Here is a 12,174-nt window from a genome sequence, read left to right as displayed (position 1 = left end):
ATATCCAAATGTAAACCTATCAGGGCCAAATTATAGAAGGATGTCAAAGGGCCCTACACAATTCAATGTTTTTTATTTCAGCGAAATCGCACTATAAATGCGCCTTTTATGGGCCCAAAACCTTAAATCGAGAAATCGGTCTATATGGCAGCCATATCCACATCTAATTCGATCTGGGCCATATTGCATTCAAGTGTTTAGGCTTCCTAAAACGGTGTAGGAATTACTTCACTCGTTCTGATCTTCTTAACATCTACACCACTTTCATAAGGCCGAAAATGGAGTACAACTCACATTTACGGGCTGGAGCTTCAAAATCATCCCTGGAGCTACTGGACCGTATACAGAGGAGAGCGATAGCATTGATTGAGGACAGTAGGGTATCCAACTCTATTGCCTCCCTTGATCATCGTCGCAATGTGGGTTGTTTGGCGCTGTTCTATCGGTACTTTCATGGTGTGTGTTCGTCTGATATTCGTCTTCTTATTCCTGATGTAAGGATGTATGTCAGGGATACTAGACATTCCAGGAACTCACACCCATTTGTAATTGATTGACCAGCGGACCACACAACGCATTATAGAGAGAATTCCTATTTCGCCCGAAAAGTTCGTATGTGGATTAGACTTTCGGCTAATGTTTTTCCTACCCAATTTGACATCCATAGATTTAAGACAAATATCAATAAACACTACATGCTTTTCCCCCCTCCAATTCCTAATAATCCTCTCGCCAACGCAATGCACTGCATTCATAGGGGACATCCCCTGCGTGTTGGTTGATAGAAAAAAAAATTGAGAGATCGGTCTATATGGCAGCTATATCCAAATCTGGAGCGCTCTGAGCCAAATTGAAGATGGATGTTGAAGGGCCTAACACAACCCACTGTTCCAAATGTTGGCAAAATCGGAAAGTAAATGTGGCTTTTAAGGGCCTAAAACCCTAAATCAGCGGATCAGTCTAAATGGCAAATATATCCAAATCTGGACCGATCTGGGCCAAATTGAAGAAAGATGTTGAAGGGCCTAACACAACTCATTGTTCCGAATTTCAGCAAAATCGGATAATTAATGTGGCTTTTATGGGCCTAAAACCCTAAATCGGCGAATCGGTTTATATGGGGGCTATATCAAGATATAGTCCGATATAGCCCATCTTCGAACCTAACCTGCTTATGGACAAAAAAAAAAAGAGTTTGTGCAAAGGTTTAGCTTAACATCTCTATTTTTAAAGACTGTACCGTGATTTCAACAGACGGACGGACATGCCTAGATCGTCTTAATACACATATCCTTTGTAGGGTCGGAAATGGATATTTCGATGTGTTGCAAACGTAATGACAAAATGAATATACCCCCATCCTTCGGTGGTGGGTATAAAAATAACCGTTAAGGCTTTTATTTAGGAATAGGTAAATAAATCTAGCCGAATTCTTATTTTGAAAATTTCGCTCAAATACCGCTAGATTGGGCATATCGGCCACAGTGCAGTGTTGCCAAAAAGATAATAACTAAAAAATCACCCTTTATTAGAACCATCAGCGCTATGTGTGGTCCTAATCGAAGTTTAGTTCGATATTGCTGCTATGTTGGAGGCCGAGGTTAGCGTGTCCGCCTATGAGGCTACACGCCTGGGTTCGAATCCTGGCGAGACCATTAGAAAAAATTTTCAGCAGTGGTTTTCCCCTTCTAATGCTGGCAACTTTTATGAGATACTATGCCATGTAAAAACTTCTCTCCAAAGAAGTGTCACACTGTGGCACGACGTTCGGACTCGACTATAAAAAGGAGGCCCCTTATCATTGAACATAAACTTGAATCGGACTGCACTCATTGATATGTGAGATGTTTGCCCCTGTTCTTCCATTTTTACGTTAAGATAGACGTTTAACCTATCGAAGATTTCATCAATGGGTGGGGGACTGATGCCATGATATTACAAGCGTCCACATATGATACGATTTTTATGCCATCTGGAGGGGTGGAATGGAGAGGTTCAACCGTGACGGATATATCCCCCCGCCTTGGGAAACTCTCCTTTTATCCATCCACCATAGGATGGGGTTTACCAATTTTGTCATTCCGTTTGTAGCACAAAGAAATATTGGACTAAGACCCAACAAAGTACATATACTCTTGATTGTCTTCACATTCTTAGTCGATTTAGCCATGTCCGTATGTCTGCCGAAAATTCTTTCGAAGGACCTAGCCTTACTCCTTCGAAAGTTGAAATTTTGCATAAATACTTCTAATTAGTGCAAGTCACTTGGAATTGTAAATCGTTCCTCGTTTTGGTATATCTGTCATAAAAACTGATATCAGATCTTGATTTCATGAGCCGCTATAAAACGCATTTATTATCATTAACCGATTTGGCTAAAATTTTGCACCAAGTGTTTTGTTTTGACTTTCAACAGCTCTGCCAAGTATGGTCCGCTAGAGGGCGCAATTTTTATCCGATAGGTTTGACCATCAATAACTCTGCCAAGTACGTTCCGAATAGGTTCATAACCTTATATAGCTCTCCAATATACCGATTTCGGATCTAGACTTCTTGAGCCTTCTTGAGATTCTTATCCGATTTAGCTAAAATTTTGCACCAAGTGTTTTGTTTTGACTTTCAACAACTCTGCCAAGTATTGTCCGCTAGAGGGCGCAATTTTTATCCGATTTGGCTGAAATTTTGCATAAAGTGTTAAGGTTAGACCATCAACAACTCTGCCAAGTACGTTACGAATAGGTTCATAACCTTATATAGCTCCCCTATACACCAATTTCGGATTTAGATCTCTTGAGCCTCTAGAACGCGAAATTATTATCGGATTTGGCTGAAATGTCACATGAAGTGTATTATTGTGAACATCAACAACTGTGCCAAGTTTGGTCCAAAACGATTCTGAACCTGATATAGCTCTCATATAACCTGATTTCATATCTTCACTTCTTGAGCCTCCAGAGGGCGCTATTCTTATCCGAATTGATTGAAATTTTGCACTAAGTGTTTTGTTTTGACTTCTTACAACTGCACTAAGTATGGTTCAAATCGGTTCATAACCTGATTAAGCTCCCATGTAATCCGATCTCAGATCTTGACTTCGTGAGCCTCTAGAGGGCGCAATTATTATTCGATTTGGCTGAAATTTTCATAAAGGGTTTTGGTTTGACCAAGTAAGTCCCAAATCGTTCCTATAAAAACCTATCTTGCGATTACACTTCTTGAGCCTCTAGAGGGAGCAATTCTTATCCGATTAGGCTGAAATGTACGATTTCTAGTCGTACTACGTCTTAAATATGGGAGCAATTCTTATTCGATTTGGCTAAAATATATACGACGTATTTTATGACCCTTAAACCTAGGTCTTAAATATGGCCTGGATCGGTCCATAACCTGATATAGGTCCCACATATAAAGAAATCTCCCAATTTTATTTCTTGCGCCATTATAGGTCGCAATTCCTATCCGATTTGGCTGAAATTTGCACAATGAATTCGACTTTGGTATTCAACAGCCAAACCAAGTATGGCCTCAATCGGTTCATAATTTGGTATAGCCGAAATATCATAGCAATTCTTATCCATTATGCTTTCTTTGTCTATAAAGAGATAGCGGCCGAAGAACAATCCATGATGGAGGGTACATGAGATTCGGGCCGGTGCATTCACTCTGCGTTGTTTAGATTTCTTGTCCCTAAATTCCACAAATGACTGCCGACCACACAGATAATTCGCCACTCAACGGTTCAGGCCTGGATGGAGGGACGTGCTGGCGATGTCCTCAAATAGTTTGACATAGCTGACTGAATATCTTTGATAGGTCTATCGCCATGAGGACTCCCCCCCTGACTCGAGTCCTTTGCAGGCTTCAATAACGGGATCGCTTGCCCATCTTCCAGACAGACGGGCATTAAAAGAGTGATAGGAGCCAAATTGAGGACAGTTTTAAGGTACTCAACTCCAGGGTAGATCCAGATTCTTCAGCAGCAGTGTAGAGATTCCGTTGGGGCCCAACGCCTTGGAGGTTTTGGCGCCACGAATTACATTCGTAACTACGTCTACAGTAAATCGTGATGGCTGTCTATCGATGCGAGACCACGGATACCAAGAATGGTTCACCTCCTAGCTCTGTCAACCTGGCGAGTTTCTTCGCATCAGTCACGGTTACGTCGCCAAATGGGGTCCTGTCAGGACGGGATGCCAGGCTTCGAGAGTGACTTAACAGTAGACTTCAGCGATATGTAAAAATTTTCTCCCAGTTTCTTAGTGGGAATTTCATGGGCAAAATTTGCATTTGCTATATTGGCCAATTTTCCATTTTTTGTCTTGGATTCATAGCAGGAGTTGCCCAAAAAGTAATTGCGGATTTTTTAAAAGAAAGTAAATGCATTTTTAATAAAACTTGGAATGAACTTTAATCAAATATGCTTTTTTACACTTTTTTTCTAAAGCAAGCTAAAAGTAACAGCTGATAACTGCCAGAAGAAAGAATGCAATTACAAAGTCACAAGCTGTGAAAAAATTTGTCAACGCCGACTATATGAAAAATCCGCAATTACTTTTTGGGCAACCCAATATATGCTCTTCCATTGTAAATGTTCTAATCAGTTCCGGCCAAAGGTGTATCATAGAAAACAAGAAACAAAATGCCAAGTAGCAAAATTCTGCCCCTTTCTATGTGGTCCTCCAATGTCTTTCTTGATTGTTTCCTGTAATAATCTGCCATTTACCTTTGTCTAAATAAGGGTGCCCGCATAAAAACGAAAGAAATTCATTCGAATGCAACCTAATGGCAATTGACCTCATCAAAGAGAAAATCAATTTCGAACAAATTTAAATTCTGCACTAAAAGTTGTTTCCTTTTTCCTGTCTCGTTGTTTTTTTATGGCAATGACGCAAAATGAAGAAATCCCAACACGCAGATACGGTTAGAGTTACAATTACAGATGACATTGTCCTGCCATGCATAAAATTTAACAATCAGACCAAATAATAATAAAACGATATAAAATAAAGGCAAAGAACAAAAGGTATTGAATTTCAAGCAGCTGTGTGGAATCACTGTGGCGAGTACACCGCACACCTCCCCCAGCCGTCAACTTGGACAAAACTAGGTTGGCGAGGTATTGACTGATAAAGTAGCAAAGGTTGGCTACTGAGTGGAGGTGGAGGAGGAGGTCGGTTGTTACTGATGATGATGATGGTTTCTCTCTAATGGCAGCACATCCCCACCTTAGTGAACAAAATAAAAATGGCATCCTGCAAGGACCTAGCAATCTCTATGACTCTATTTGGCCACTTTGCCATTAGCCAATGTGGGATGTTGGGCAACGTAGATCCATAAGAAATCCAAAGGGCCACTAAAAATCAGTAACACAAATCCCCAAGTGCGGGATAGCTCAAATAAAATAAAAGTTTATGCAAATGAAAAAACGCAATGCAACAAAAACCCCCACACACACACAAAGATACATCGTAAAGGACAATCGTAACAAGAGTGCCTGGCAAACAGAACTAAATGGAAATGTAACAAAGTAGCAAAGTTGAAGCTTCAATAACAAAGGGAAGTAAACGAGAGAAAAGAAGCACAACAATGATATGCAAGGACTTTGAGAAGGACACAAATGTTAATAAAAGGAAACAGGTCGTTGGGTCTACAGGGAAAATTCAATTGAAATTGTACCTGATGAGAACCAATTTCTATGAAAGTTGTAGGGAATTCGAATGATTGCTGGAGGCAAAAGAATGAAACAAACATCGGGCCGAAACTTATATACCCTTCAGCATGGCACAGACGATTTCTATAACTAAATCCTGGTAGAGCAGTCTACTAAAAAGTTTCAGCAAAATCTTCCTATATATAAAAAATCAATATGTGTTTGTTTGTTTGTGTGTTTCTTATAGACTCTGAAACGGCTGAAACGATTTTCTTGATGGTGCATAATGATCTCGTGGTGAATGTGAAGGGGGGGCGGACCCTCCCCCTTACCCAAATTTTCAGAAAAGCTAAATCTCTGAGATGGGTGGTGGGATTTAAGCGAAATTTTGTGTGCTCACTTATAGTAACCTACACACAAAAATTTGGTATCCAAATTTCGGATTGGAAGGGGGGGGGGCGGACCCTCCCCCTTACCCTAATTTTCAACAAAGCAAAATCTCTGAGATGGGTGGTGTGATTTAAGCGAAATTTTGTGTGCTCTCTTATAGTAACCTACATACAAACATTTGGTATCCAAATTTCGGATAGGATACATAGGGGGGGCGGACCCTCCCCCTTACCTAAATTTTCAGAAAAGCTAAATCTCTGAAATGGGTGGTGCGATTTAGGCGAAATTTTGTGTGCTCTCTTATAGTAACCTGCACACAAAAATTTGGTATCCAAATTTCGGATGGGAAGGGGGGGCGGACCCTCCCCCTTACCCTAATTTTCAGAAAAGCAAAATCACTGAGATGGGTGGTGCGATTTAATTTAGTGTGCTCTCTTATAGTAACCTACACACAAAAATTTGGTATCCAAATTTCGGATGGGATACCTAGGGGGGGGGGGGCGGACCCTCCCCCTTACCCTAATTTTCAGAAAAGCAAAATCTCTGTGATGGGTGGTGCGATTTAAGCGAAATTTTGTGTGCTCTCTTATAGTAACCTATGAACAAAAATTTGGTAACCAAATTTCGGATGGGATACCTAGGGGGGGCGCCCCACCCCCTAAACCTAACATATATATATATATACACCAACCACGACAATATGGGTTTCAAATGAAAGGTATTTGTGATAAGAAAACGAATCTGTTATCCAACTGCAGGACCAAGAGTTTGGGGGCCCACCCCAACACCCAAAACACCGCAAAATCGGACATATATACCGACCATGGCAATATAGGGCTCAAATGAAAAGTAAAATTGCAAATTTTGCCCATGAACATTCCACTAAGGAACAGAGGCAAACTTCTCACATATCAATGACTCCAGACCGATTCAAGTTTAAGCTCAATGGTAAGGGGCCTCCTTTTTATTGCCGAGTCCAAACGGCGTGCAGCATTGCGACACCTCTTTGGAGAGAAGTTTTATATGCCATAGTACCTCACAAATGTTGCCAGTATTAGGAGGGGAAAACCACCGCTGAAAATTTTTGTTGTGGTCTCGTCAGGATTCGAACCCTGGCGTTTAGCGTCATAGGCGGACATGCTAACCTCTGCGCTACGGTGGCCAGCTCCAAATGAAAGGTATTTCCGAGTAAAATACTAATCTGATATCCAAATGTGGGACCAAGTTTCTGGGGTGTCCACCCCAACCCCCAAAACACCCCCCAAACAGAACTTATTTACTGACCATGGCAATATGGAGCTGAAATGAAAGGTATTTCTGAGTAAAATACGAATCTGATCTACAAATGTGGGACCATGTTTCTGGGGGTCAACCCCTTTCACAAAACAAAACAAACAGGACTTATTTACTGACCACGGCAATATGGGGTTTAAATAAAAGGTATTTGAGTGTAAAATACGAACTTGATATCCAAATGTGGAACCACTTTTCTGGGGGTCCACCCCAACCCCCAAAACACCCCAAAATAGGACATATATACCGACCCTGGCAATATGGGGCTCAAATGAAAGGTATTTCCGAGTGAAATATGAATCTAATATCCAAATGTGGAACCACGTTTCTGGGGGTCCACCCCAACCCCCAAAACACCCCAAAATCGGACATATATACCGACCATGGCAATATGGGGCTCAAATGAAAGGTATTTCCGAGTAAAATACAAATCTGATATCCATATGTGGAACCAAGTTTCTGGGGGTCCATCCCTTCCCCAAAACACCCCCCCAAACAGGGCTTATTTACTGACCATGGCAATATGGGGCTTAAATAAAAGGTATTTTCGAGTAAAATACGAAGCTGATATCCAAATGTGGGACCAAGTTTCTGGGTGTCCACCCCTTCCCCAAAACACCCCCCAAACAGGACTTATTTACTGACCATGGCAATATGGGACTCAAATGAAAGGTATCTAAGATTAGAAAACGAATTTGATATCGAATTGTCGGACAAAATGTTTGGGGGACCACCCCAACCCCCAAAATCTGACAAATTTACAACCACAGCAATATGGGGCTCAAATGATAGGTCTTTGGAAATTAAGAACAAATGCGATGTCAATATTGGGGAAAAGTGTCTATGGCACCACCACCATAACACCAGCCAAATAGGAAGTATTTGCTCGCCATTGCAATACGAGGCTCAAATAAGAGGTTTGTTTTTTAGAATAGAACACGAATCTGATATAAACTTTCAAAGCCAAGTCACTGAGTGGACGCCCCAAAACACCCCCCAAACAGAACATGTCTGCCGTCTTTGGAAAAATGGGGCTCAAATGAAAAGTATTTGGAAGTAGACCACGAATCTGAAGTCAAAGTTTAGAACCAACTGTCTAGGGGGGGCCCACCACAATACCAACCACCAAAAAAGACGTATTTTCTTACCGAGGCAATTTGGGTTTTCAAGACAGTGGAGCTCGATATTCATAGTTTTTAGGACCAATACCTCAAATCGGACATTTGTGGACTATTTAGCATGGTATTTCACTAAAACCTCTTTGATTGTCGAAAATAAATATTCAGAGGAAAATTTTGTTCCATATAAAGTAAAAAAAGGCGCAGCGGAGCGGGCCCGGGTCAGCTAGTATTTTCATATTTAAACACTTTAGCGTGCAGGCAGATGGTTCCACGGTCCCTAGATCTTCGAATAATTTTACAACTATCAAAAACATATATACTTTATAGGATCGGCAATAGATATTTCCCTGTGTTACAAACGGCATGACAAAATGAATACACCCTCGTGCTTTGGTGTTGGGTATTAAAAAAAGCAAAATTCGAAATACATTCCTCTACATAAGTTAACAAATTTATGCGACAAAACAAATAAAAGAGTCTTCCTTCAACTGCGACTATGATGACCCTAAGGAATCCAAATCCCAGCAGGAGAATAACATGGCGACACACTTAAAGAGAAGCTGCAAAACTTTTACATATTATGACCATAGTGGGAATATATTCAGGTGTTTTAAACTTTTTTTTTATCCTTGCGTTTAGCATTGTTATTTGCAAACTTTTAAAATAAAATTTTCTAAAATTAGCATTTGCATTTTATATGCTAACCTTAATAAAATGTTGGAGTTTTTATTCGGAAACGGAAGTTAAGGCGGTCATGTTTTGCTGTAACGGAAATGTGCGGAAGAGACTGCGAACGGTCAGTGAATTTAAACACTGCAGGATATTATAATTAATTATGAGCAGTCGTGTAGACTGCTGCAAGGGGAGATTTCACTAAAAGTTATGAAAGACAAAAATGTGAGAAAATTGAAGAAAATATTGGGTTGCCCAAAAAGTAATTGCGGATTTTTCATATAGTCGGCGTTGACAAATTTTTTCACAGCTTGTGACTCTGTAATTGCAGCCTTTCTTCTGTGAGTTATCAGCTGTTACTTTTAGCTTGCTTTAGAAAAAAAGTGTAAAAAAGGATATTTGATTAAAGTTCATTCTAAGTTTTATTAAAAATGAATTTACTTTCTTTTAAAAAATCCGCAATAACTTTTTGGGCGACCCAATATTACATAAATTTTGGGGAAAAATAGACATTTTATTTGGAAAAAATTTTTTAAATTTTTAATTGATCTAAAATTATAGAAAAATTTTATAAAAAATTTGGACAACATTTTTTTAGACATAAAATTTTGATTTTTTTAACCAGCTGAAATTAATAGGCTTTCATTTTACTGCTATTTAGAGTAGAAAGCAAAATAAAAACCTTTTTAAAAAGTTAAGGCATATATGGTGTGCTTGAAATGTATTGGACAGATCGTGATTTCGTTGGCGAACAAAGCTTCATCATCAATCCTCTAAGTCCCAAAACGATTACATGCTTTCACCTACACGCTAATTTGTGAGTTGTGCAATGGTAAAAGCATGCCTCTTTGAGACGAACACCATTTCGACTGCGCCTGGCGCTAGTGACCCCTTTATGAAATGCGTGGGGATCGCAACTACAGCTAAACAACGTGTGCATGCTACCGCTTGGTCGTTGTGTCCCCATGTGTCCCCTAATGTCAAGCAATAATCGCCTGGTTCAATGAGACTTTAATACGCGTCGCACTCCATGCCATTCTTTCCTAGGTAACGACCAGAGGCCATAACTTTAGCAGAGCAGATTGAAGGCTCCACGTTTTGCACGGCGATTAAGGATGCCCCCACTAGCATCACGAGGATGTGCAGTAGCTCGCCAGAAATTGCCAATGCATCCACTGATATCCTGCGTGATGTATCCTGGCAAGCTGCCATTTCTTTGGGATCAGATCACCTTCCCATAATTCTCTCCTTCGACCCACCACCTGATTTCATAACGTCTGAGCGACGGACGTTTATCAATCAGAAGACGGCCGATTGGATCGGCTTCAGAGCGTACGCCGATCACCGCTTCAGTGAACTTACACCCCCCTCGAATGTGCGACTTGCGGAGGGGAAATGATATCACATTAATGCAGCGGTCACTCGGTTTATACCAGTCGGTCGAATACCCGAATTTCCGGCGCAGGCAGTGGTACTCTTAGACGAGCGTAATAGGATTCGTTGCACGAACCCTTCTAACGCCAGAATAAGCGAACTTGAGATAAAAGGGCTAGGCAACAAACATAAGCGGAATTTGTGACTGGTACATTTAGAGCTATGTAGCATAGGTACCGGTGTAGGCAGGCTGTGATCTACTCTTAAGTCACTCTCCAACCCCGGTAGAAGGAATGGCAGGACCTTAGTCACTCTCGGCAGCGTTACCGTGACTGATTCGAAGAGATGCTCCAGATTGCTCAAGCGCCAATTTATTTAGCATCCCGAGAATGACAATGGTAGAGCCATTTGTCGTATCCGTGGTCCCCGAGTCGATAGACAGCTAACACCATTTACAGTGTACAAAGGTCATCCGTGGCGCAAAGCCATCCAAGGCATTGGGCCTCGACGTAAACTCTGCCTTGATGCTGAAGAATCTAGATCTACCTAGAGTTGAATACCTTACAACTGTACTTAACCTATCTCCGAACACTCTCATAGTACCAGATGTCTGGAAGATGGGCAAGTGATCCCGCCACTGAAGCCTAGTAAGGACCCGAGTTTGGCGGAGTCAAACAAACCGACCTCCCTTTTCTCACCAGTAGCCAAGACGCTTCAGAGACTAAACCCCCGTGGAGAATTTCCATTTGTGTACCATTAGCTTGAATTTCGTAGACTGCAAAGCAGAACCACCATAGCGCAAAGGTTTGTTTGCATGTTCGCCTATGACGCTGAACGCCTAGGTTCGAATCCTGGCTAAACCACCATAAATTTTTCAGCGGTGGTTATCCCCTCCTAACGCTGGTGACATTTGTGAGGTACTATGCCATGTAAAAACTTCTCCTCCAAAGAGGAGTCGCACTGCGGCACGCCGTTTGGACTCGACTATAAAAAGGAGGCCTCTTATCATTGAGATTAGACTCGAATCGGACTGCACTTATCGATATTTGAGAAGTTTGTCCCTGTTACTTAACGGAATATTCATGGAAAAATTTGCATTTGCAAGCAAAACAACTTCTTTGCATGTCATCAACGCACATATTTGCCGTGGCTATAAACAGCTCAGGCCATGTGATAGGACGGTCCTAGTGGCACGGTCCTTGTGGTCGAAGGCATTCAGCCTTGTCAAACTAGTTGAGGACATCAACCAACCAACATCACCAACACGTCCCTTCATCCAGCCCTGAAACGTTGGGTCGCGAATTATCTGTGTGGTAGGCAGTCATTTGGGACAAGAAATCGAAACACCGTACAGTGAAAAATTAAAACCGTGCTTAGGTTGGATGGGCCGAATGTAATAAACCCTTCACCATGGATCGCATTTGTCAAGTTCTTTGGCCGTTATCTCTTTATAGACAAGCAAAGCATAATGGATAAGAATTCTTATGCTATTTCGGTTATACCATTCATTGTGCAAATTTCACCCAAATCGGATATAAATTACGCCCTATGGTGGCTCAAGAAATAAAATTGGAAGGTTTCTTTATTTCTTATATCAGGTTTTGGACCGATCCAGGCCGGGCCATTTAACACGTATGTTAAAGGTCATACAAGAAGTCGTACATTTCAGCCAAT

Source organism: Stomoxys calcitrans, chromosome 2, assembly GCF_963082655.1.
Source record: "Stomoxys calcitrans chromosome 2, idStoCalc2.1, whole genome shotgun sequence".
NCBI classification, from domain to species: Eukaryota; Metazoa; Arthropoda; class Insecta; order Diptera; family Muscidae; genus Stomoxys; species Stomoxys calcitrans.
The sequence above is the reverse complement of the archived record's forward strand: the minus strand, read 5'-3'. Positions refer to the sequence as shown.